Source organism: Dipodomys ordii, unplaced genomic scaffold, assembly GCF_000151885.1.
Source record: "Dipodomys ordii isolate 6190 unplaced genomic scaffold, Dord_2.0 Scaffold5, whole genome shotgun sequence".
NCBI classification, from domain to species: domain Eukaryota; kingdom Metazoa; phylum Chordata; class Mammalia; order Rodentia; family Heteromyidae; genus Dipodomys; species Dipodomys ordii.
In genome coordinates, this window is record NW_012267221.1 from 32,134,843 (window position 1) to 32,144,916 (window position 10,074).

The window sequence follows — 10,074 nt, forward strand, 5'->3', positions numbered from 1 at the left end:
GTCTGGTCTATTTGGGGTTCTAAAAGCTTCTTGTATCTGAATAGGCCTATCTTTTTGTATGTTTGGGAAGTTCTCTGCTAGGATCCTGTTAAACAAATTTGCTAGGCCATTAACTTCTGTTTCTAGGTGCTCCTCTACACCCATTATCCTTAGATTAGGCCTTCTGATGGTGTCTTCCAAGTGTTGGATAGATCTATCATATTTCTTGGACTTGTCTTGGATGGTTGTATGTTCTTTTTCTATAATATCTAGGCTGTCTTCAATCCCTGAGAGTCAATCTTCTGCATGGTCTAACTTGCTGTCAAGACTTTCTACTTTGTTTTTTATCTCTTTTCCTCCTAATTTGTCAGATTTGATGGCTTCAAATTCTTTGTTGAAGCTCTGTTTTAGATCTTGTATGAATTTCTTTAGTTCCTTAATTTGGTGTTCAGTGTTTATTCTCAAATCACTTAGTTGAATGGTTATGGTTTCTTTGGACTCCCATTCCTTCTGTTGGGTTCCATTCAGCATTCCCTTTGTGGTCTCCTTGATTTCCTTCAGTTCTTTGTTAATGGATTCCATGAATGCCTTTAGTGATCTTTGTGTATTCTCTTCCTGCTCTCTCAATTCCTGTATTACTCTTTGATTAGCTTCCTCCCGTTCGTGGGATTCCTGCAGTTCTCTTTGAGTGTTCGCAGCCTGCTCATGCTATTCCTGTCTTTCTCTTTGAGCATTCTTAAGCTGCTCATGCAAATCCTGTATCAGTTTTTGAGTAGCTTCCTCACGCTTATGATATTCCTGTATAAACTTTTGGATTGCCTCCTCTCTCTCCCTATCAAGGTCATATAGAGTCCTTTGTATGTTTTCTATCTTTTCATTTATCATGTTTGCCAGCAGGGTTTGTAGAGCTATTTGGGAACTGTCCTCTGGATTATTCATTATCTGTTCTGTCCCCTTATTATCAAGATTGGGAATTGAGATACCCGGATTTGTCATTTGCCTTGTGTTTTTCCGGCTTACTCTGCCCATTTGAGATGAAAATAGCAACAGTTTTGTGCTAGAACACTATCTTAAGGCAACCATCAACCAAAGTCTGAATTTGTACAGTCAATAGTCTACAGATACAATCTAGTTCAACAGATACATCTATTCAACATCAAACAACTATATGTTAATAGGCTTCGAATGGCAGAGAAGAATTTGGAAAACCAGAAATTATTAGGGTTAGGGAGAGATGTGGGTAAAAAATAGGAATAGATTGGTGTGGGGAGGCACAGGGAGAGTTAACTTAGCCCTAATCTCAAAGCAGGAAATAGGTTGGGTAGGATGAAATTAGAGAGAGAAAAAAAAGAAGAAAGGGAAAGGGAAAATAAAAGAGACCAGAAAAAATAGAAAAGTAAAAATTAATAGTATTATGTAGAATTCAAAACAATCTATTTAAAGAAGAACGTGAATATATTGAGAGAAGGGAGGGACGTAGAGGAGATGTGAAAAACTTAAAAATAAAAATGTTAAAATATTATATAGGTATAGAGAGGTAGTACTGCTATTAAGGAATTTAAGTCTCAGAGGTTTTGAATTGAGTAATAAATTTGTGGATTAAGTGTATACACAATGGGGGATAGGGTCTACTAGTTAACTACGGGTTTTTCTGAGGATGTGTAGGACAAGAGTTAAGTCACATAAAGAAGAACAAAAGAGAGGAAAAGGTGAAAAGGATGAGAAAGGAAGAGAAAAAGATCAGAAGTTCAGTAGAGCTAAACAAAAAACAAAAAGATAATTAAAAAAGAAAAAAAAGAGAAAGAAGACAAAAAAAGAAAGAAAAATGCACATTCACGTATCCCTAAAATAAAAATTTTTTTTCAAAAAAGGCAAAAATTAAATATTAAAAAAGTTTTAGAAAAGAAAAAAAAATTTATATAAGGTACCAAAAAGAAGAAGAAGAAGAAGAAGAAGAAGAAGAAGAAGAAGAAGAAGAAGAAGAAGAAGAAGAAGAAGAAGAAGAAAAAAAAAGTTCTGTGATTTTTTTTGGGAGGGGGTGGGAAAAATCCTGTATCTCCCTTGTGTCTGTGACCAACCTCTTGTTGGAGTCTCTGGTCTGCTTGAGGTCCTGCGGCTTGTTTGGTTTCTTAAGTCAGTTTGTTCGAACAGGCAGAAAAATGCTCTGCTTTACCCAAGATTTTGAGATCCCCCTCCCAGGTTAGTTAAATGGGAGGGTGATCTGCTTTGAGAATCACAAAAGAGGGGGATGCAGTGATGATGCTAGGTTCTGGGTAGAGTCGAGGCCTTTCAACAAACAGCAGCTTTTCCCTGGGGCTATTTTGTGAAAACCTCACAGAGCCCAGCCTGGAGCCATTCTCAGGGTTTTTGTTTTTCAATTGATTGTGGAGGCTGCTAGAGGGAGGGGCAGCCTCTGGCTCTGGTTACCCAGTGAGGAAAGCCACTCCTAGGGCTGGCGCCAGAGCTGGGTGACTTTTCCCTGGGTGGAGCTGAGTCTGGCAGGTCACGCCACCTTAAGTTCTTGTGACCTGCTAAATGACTCGTTTTATTCCAAGGCCTGAGTTGGAGCTAGCAGCTCCACGGAGCTTTGTCGGTATACAAGATGGAGATCTCTGGTGCTGGGGGGGGAGGGGTGGCCTTCCCTCCTCTGTTCCTTGAGAAGGAGTGAAGACGTCGGGCTTCTACTCATGCCGAGTCTTGGTTCCTGGGTCGTCTCTGGTCTAGGAACTGCAGGATGAAGATGTCTTCTCCTTGTGGGTTCTTGCTGGTGTTGACTAGAATCTGCTCCCCAGCTGCGTCTGGCTCCTTCGTCCCCGATTCTCTGTGGCTCAGGTATGGTGCCCTGAGGTCGCCGCTGTCACAGCTGCCGCAGCAGCGGCGGCTGCTGGCAAGCGCTCAGATGTGACTCCTTGCCTGGGTTTCCCCTCTCTGGCCTAACTCTCTGTCCTGTGATGGCACACTTGGTGTGATTCTCTGGCTTTGGACTGTTCACTGGAACTCTAAATCTGCTTTCTATGCGAGAGCTTGTTCAGATTCCAGCTTCTCCTCCACCATCTTCTTGGAACTCTCCTTATAACCCCTTTGTATATCACCTTTACAATAACAATGAAATGCATAAAATATATTGTTGTTAGAGTATCAAGAACAAAGTCAAAACAGTAGCATTGTGTTTTAGTATAATTTATAGGGATTCAGATATATTTTTCTTTTGACGCTTTCTTTTCTTTTTCATATATATATAAAACACTAATAAAAGAAGAAAAGAAAAAGAAAGAAGGAGAGGATAAAAGGAGGGAAGGAAGGTAGGAAGGAAGGAAGGGAAGAGAAAGAGTAATGGAAAGAAGTTTGAACGGAAGAATGATTAGCACTTTCTTGTCTGTATAATAGGTAATAGTACATTGAAAACTTTAAAAATCTATAAAAGAAGGTGTCACGTGTCAAATATTCATTAGAGAAGATGGTGAAATACTTCTTAACTTATTACATAATGTCACCTATATAATAATAAACACTTTGAAGCCCTGTGCCTTGTTCCAGGGGAAGAACCAGAGAACGGGATGCCCAGCAGTTAGGAGATACAGCTGATTTTTTTGTAGAAATATTAAATTCAAGCTTTGGCCTCATGAAAAACTAAGTAGGCCCAATGGCAAAAACAGGCCTGGAGAATATTTGGTCCATATTGAAGAACATTCTTAGGGAAAATTAAAGAGTTAAAATCAGAGAGGCACTGTGCTTTCATGGACTGGAAATAGTCAATTAATCATTTAGGATTAAAGGATCTATTTCTTCCTATTATTTTGTGTCTACATCTAAAGATGAAAGCCATTATGAAAGTTATGAATAAAGAAGAGAATAAAGTAGAAACTTCAACAGAACTCAGAGAAAACACTTCTTAATATAAAGAATATCATATGAGAGAAACTAAATAGTAAAAGTTAGAATGACCTTTCCATGCTTCATGGGGCTTGAACTCTGGGCTTGGGTGCTGTCCCTCAGCTTTTCAGCTCAAGGGTAGTGCTCTACCACCTGAGCCACAGTGTCACTTCCAGTTTTCTGTGTGGTTTATTGGAGTTAAGAGTCTCACAGGCTTTCCTGCCCTTAGCTGGCTTTGAACCACAACCCTCAGATCTCAGCCTCCTTAGTAACTAAGATTATAGATGTGAGCCACCAGAGCCCGGCTATGTCAGGCATTGTTAAAAACCATATCTTTTTCTGAACCTATGTGCTTCACTCTCAGTTCAGTACTTCTTGTTCATGATAGCTCTGCTCAGGTTCTAGCACCATAAGAGTGAGGAATGTGTTCTGCAATGAAGCAGTTGTTAGTCTATAAACATTTTTATGTTAGTATAAAGACAAAAACTGGGAATTATCAATTTAGGACTCTTGAAAGACTTATGTCAAAGTTAGATCTTTATATTGTTTCTCTAGTAAAAATTATTATTTTTAAAGTAATGTTTTACCATTTATTAGGGATACCAATCAGCATATATTAGTATGTAAGTGTAAATAACTTTATATTTAGCAGTCAATACCTACATTAATCCCATAAGTACAGTAGCATTTTCCTTCTTTGTACAGATGATGAAAGCTAACTCAAGTATAGAAATGTTAGGTACTTAGTTTACCACAAACAGAACTAGGAAGGGACTTGATCATATTCAAGGTCTCAAATTCAGGATGTCTATCTTTAGGCCTTGTGCTCCTACATTAGTCTATATGAGCGAAAAGAAGCAGTATAAAAAGATGATTAAAAGCTGAAGACATCAGAAATTAAGAGTTATAAATGTAGTTTGTAATTGTTCCAGATTTCAAAATTGTAAAGGTTGGAACCAAAAGGATCAAATGCAAAATTTGGTTTATGATGATAGCATTTTGGTTTAGTATTTTAGTGTTTAGATTTTACAAAAATGATTTAAAAACTGTAAGAAGAAGCCTGGGAAGACTCTCTTTTACACACACAATATATTTAAATGGATTACAAATATCATAATATTCTTCCTTTGCTCTCTTGAAAACCTGAAAAAGGAAGATTTGATAGGAAAAAAATGAAGATAAGGATTAAACAAAGTAGAATTTTGTTTTCGGAAAGAAAGCAAAGAGATGTGTATATTTATAGAGGATGGTGGCAGATGCTATCAGCTCTGCTTAGATCTCTTAGGATTCACCACATCTGCACATTCTAGAAAACTGACCTCTCCAAGCCCTCAGCAAATAGACAGATGTAACTCCAACTCTGTCACCTTTCAAGTGGGATCACTGAAACGTGTGCTTGATACCATCCAAGAATTTCCACATGAGATTATACTTCATCCACTCAATGACAGCTGCTTAATGAGGTGCTGAGTGTGGGCTATTGTTTGGAATATTTATTGCTATCTTTTGAACTGCTCCAAATGGCTTCAAACAACAACCATTTTAACTACATGTCAGAATTTGGGCAAACTACAAATTTGGGCTGAGTCCAAGTGAACATTTCATCTGCCTCATGTGAGATCAACTGGGGACACTTGCTGCAGTTCAGTTGAAGGTTGTGCTAGTATAGAGGATCCAAAATAATTTTTTCCCAACATTCCTAGAGCCTCTATGGGGACAGAGAGAAAAGTAAGCCTAATGAGGTCTCTCTTCTTCACCCTGAATTACCAGTGCTTCTTCACCTAACCAATAGCAGGTGGTTAAACTCTGTACAAGGCAATTCAGTGCTCAAGGGTCAGGTGATTTAGTGACTGGAGGTAGAAACTTACTGAGCACTCAGCCTAGAAATTGCCACAATACCCCACTGCTATGTTTTGAGGTTCAAGAAAAAACCCTTTGCCTTTTACCAGGTTGAAGAAGTAAAGAAATAACATTTTGTGAATCTTAGGAGTCTAAGAGTTTAACCCGCCTCACTGCTTCCTCTTTTACTTCCTTCCTTCTCTTCCTGGTTATCCACTTTAAATTTGAATCATCCTAAAACTTTAAAATCCTGTCTTTTCTGTTTGTAGGAGAAATCAAAAAAGACTACGTTTGACTCAAATTTAAATAAACAATATTCATTTTGATTCTTGTAATACCGTAGTGAAATTCCTTTTGTTATTTCTTTCTCACTAAGTAGATTATGAGTAAGAGATCTTAGCTATTTTGTCTAGGAATCAGTTGGGATGAATGAAGTTTTCAAACTGTTAACTCCAACATTTTTGCCTCTGTAACTATGCTTTCAGTAAGGAGAATAATCCTGAATTTAGCTTCATCATAGTTAAACCACGATTGAAATGTAAATACTAAGCAGGTCAGTATTCTTTTTGAAGTGTGGTTTTATTCAGTGTTTTGTTTTGATTTTAAATTTTATTTTGCTGGTATTAGGGTTTCACCCTTGTTTGATTTTCTGGCTAACAACTGATTCTCTACCAGCTCCTCCTTTACCTGAATTTCTCTTGGATTTTTTCTGCATACTCTCGCTTCCATCCATGATTTTCCAGGTCTCCACCTCCTGAGTAGCGAGGATTATAGTCATAAATTATCAGCATCCAGATTTGTTTTGTTTTGTTTTACTTTTTAACTCAGTTAAGAGTTTCAATTCAAGAAACTGCTTCTTTTTTTGATTATTTAACAAATAATTCTATTTGTCAAAAGGTCAGTTGTCATGAAGTAAAAGGATTTGTTAATTGACTTATGGAAATCAATATTAGGAAACACCACAGTATCATCATTTGATTTTCCCAGACAATGAAAGAAGCAGACTTAACATATGCTACACTTTCCACCCCTTCTGTGTTGCTTTTGTCAACTGTTCTTTTAGTTAAGCCTCACTTTATAGATAATATCCACATTCTTTAGATGAAGAATCAGGGGTTCCAAACTAAAGTAGCAGGCTAGGATTTTAATGTAGTCTGTCTGGCCACGAAGCAGACAGATTCAACTATACTTTATTCTTTCCAATAAGAAGAAAATACTTAGTGGCGATTTCCCTGTGGGGGAAGGAAATTGCAGGCTGTGGGATACCATGAGATTCCTTTGCTCTGCAGCTAGTAACTTTCGTGCCTTGCTGGAGAAGTAGAAGCAATTTTCTCCTGCATGATAGGTCTCTAGATTTTATTATTATTTTTAAACAGCTCCCATTGAGGTCAAGTTTGACCTACTCCTGATATGATTGCTTTGCTACTCCCCACATTTCCTTTGGCTGCTTTTATTTTTGACTGCCTAGTCTTACAAATCATGGTTTTTATTTTCTAAGTACTCACAATCTGACTCTTGTTGTTTTTATTGTTTCTGTGTTTGTTTTGTTTCAGGTGCCTTTTTAGAATCTTAACATTCTACATAATTACATCTGATAAAAAGAATTCTACTAAAGACAAAATGACCAGAAGGGTCCAAACTTCCCTAAGAGAATTTAGTTGGGATTAAGCATTGTCATGAGAGTCCTGTTAATATTATGATGTCTTTACTGTAAGTACTATTTAAGTATTGGTTCTCCTCAAATAACCTAAATTGTCAGAGTAGACGTCTAGGGTGACAAATGCCAGGCAAATGCCAGGTTAACTTAAGTCAAGCAGTCTCTTCTTTAACGGCCAGTTCAGCTCTCCTCATGGTGCGCTGGGTGTTTTGAACAACGCATGCGCACCTCAAGGAAGCTTTGTCTTAGCTTCAAGGACCCTTGCAACCATGGCTATGGATGAAGTTACGACTTTCGCTTCAGAATCTCTTGCTTTCCTCATGAATGCTCCAGAAAACTTGTGGCCATGAACAAGCTGCAATGAATTCTAGATGATATTTCCTACAGTGAATCTGGATGGTCCCATTCATCTTACAATAGTAATCCTAGCTACTTAGAAAGCTAGGATCTGAGGATCCTGTTCAAGGCTAGCTTGGGCAGAAAGTCCATGAGAGTCTTATGTCTAGTAAAAAATCCAGAAGTGGAGCTGTGGCTCAAGTGGTAGAGTGTTAGCCTTGAGCAGAAAAGCTCAGGGACAGCATCTGGGCCCTGAGTTCAAGTCACTGAGTCGGGGGGGGGGGGGGGAGGAAGGGGGCGGGAGAGAGAGAGAGAACGACAGCGGGAGAGAGAGAGAGAGGAGAGGGGGGCGAGGGAGGGAGGGAGGGAGAGAGAGGGAGGGATGATCTTAGACAATGGAAGACTGGAGAAGTGCTGAGAAACAACACTGTAGTCCTGGTCACTGGAGGATTCAGAAAGCTGCCAATGTTAAGGATCCCAAATTATGACATCAGAAACACAGGATCTGTACTGCTAGCTATGGAGTATAGGACCATATGTTGATGTATAATGCATTTCTGCGTTATTTTGAATTCTAAAAGGACTTACTGAGTGTCAGAGTTAGCAAATATGGAGGGGAATTAAGATGTTGGCCAAAAGACACAAAGCAAAGTGTATATGTATCATATCTATCTACATAGCCTCCTACTTGAAGCAAGAATAAACTTTCCTAACAAAAATAGATACAAAACAGGATTAATATGTCCTAAAAATCTATAATGTAAACTAGAGTTTATAGTTATAATTCAATACTCTGTAGTTACAATCTGTTAAGAGAATAAATCTTACGTTCATTGTTCTTATAACAGTAATAAAGTATAACGCAGAATGTTTTTGTTGGTTTGTTTAATGGTGATGGTTAGGTTGATGGTAAGGTTGATGTTTATGGTTTTGTAAGTATATATTTACCATCAAAGACATTGTGTTGTGCCTGTTAATATATAAACCTTTTTGTAATTCATCTATACCAAAAAAACAAGTATACAATAGTTATATATATCTTTAATAATCATTTAATAGTTATGTGTATATTTTGTATATATGTACATATATATATACATTTGTCTATATATTTACACACATAGATAAATATATGAAATAATTTATACACAACTAGGTGCCAATTAGATTATAAAGAATGTATAATTAAAGGAGGCAAAATAACTTTATTCCATTATTGCTATTGTACCATTTGATTTAAACGCTGTTTCTGTTGTTCAAATATCAGTACAGAAAGTATAATGCTAAGAATGTCAGAGCAGATATAAAAATTGAATAATAAAGAACAATTCTATAATTAGATTACATTCTTTTCTATTTTCATGATTTCCTAGTCGTTGCTTTTATGAGAATGTGTTCCTAAATAAATCTAACATAAAAATCAACTTAACTGACTTATTTAAATATTTATATGAATAATATGCATTGTTAAGATTGTCTAGGTCTCTTCCACACTACCATACCTAACAGTAGAATGCATTATGAGATATTAAAAATTCACACAGACATATTTAAATTACAAATACTTTTATTGAATGTTGAGCTCTTGAATGGCTAGTTGCTAGTAGCTCCTCAGATATCATTTGAATATTTGTCCTTAGCACTTGTGAAAGATATCTACAATAGCCTTCAACACAATGTAGGATTGATTTTGGAACACTTCTTACAGATGCACAAATGTCCTATTACATTCGACTCTGTTTATTTTGAATACTACCAAGCCAACATTGGCCTCCTGGCTGTTTTTGCAATTAACCTCAAGCCTATTGACAGCAGTACTTTTAATTATTATGCCCTGTATTTATGAAATAGACTATGGACTCTAAAATAACAGGCTATTGATTCCAATTGCCATTTTAAATACAATTGAAAATCTAATCATTTTTGTAAAGCTACTGAATATTCATTTACAGTATGTTTGTGCTTCATCAATACAAACCTTGCTTCATCTTAGAAAAGTTTGACACTATTTTATTCAATATTCACTAGATGGAATTTCATTATTTCAGCAAGAGCTCAAAGAGATTGTCTTTTTGGAATATCTTATTTTGTTTTAGTATAATTTATCAACTTATATTTGAAAGTCCATGTGATGGTAGAATATATGTCTATTTTAATTAGCTAAATTCACCATGCTCAGTTTGACTTAATATTTACAGGATTAGACATGAGAGCATTAATTACTTTCTGTGATGTACTGATACATTTTATTTGATTAACTTAGGTGATAGCTATTAATAAATGCTTTATTTTTTAGGTTTGCTATAAAATGTTTAAAATAAGCTCAATGATTGCATTGTGCTCATCAGCAAATGAAATATTTTAAGAAATTAAGAATTTCTTTTTATTTT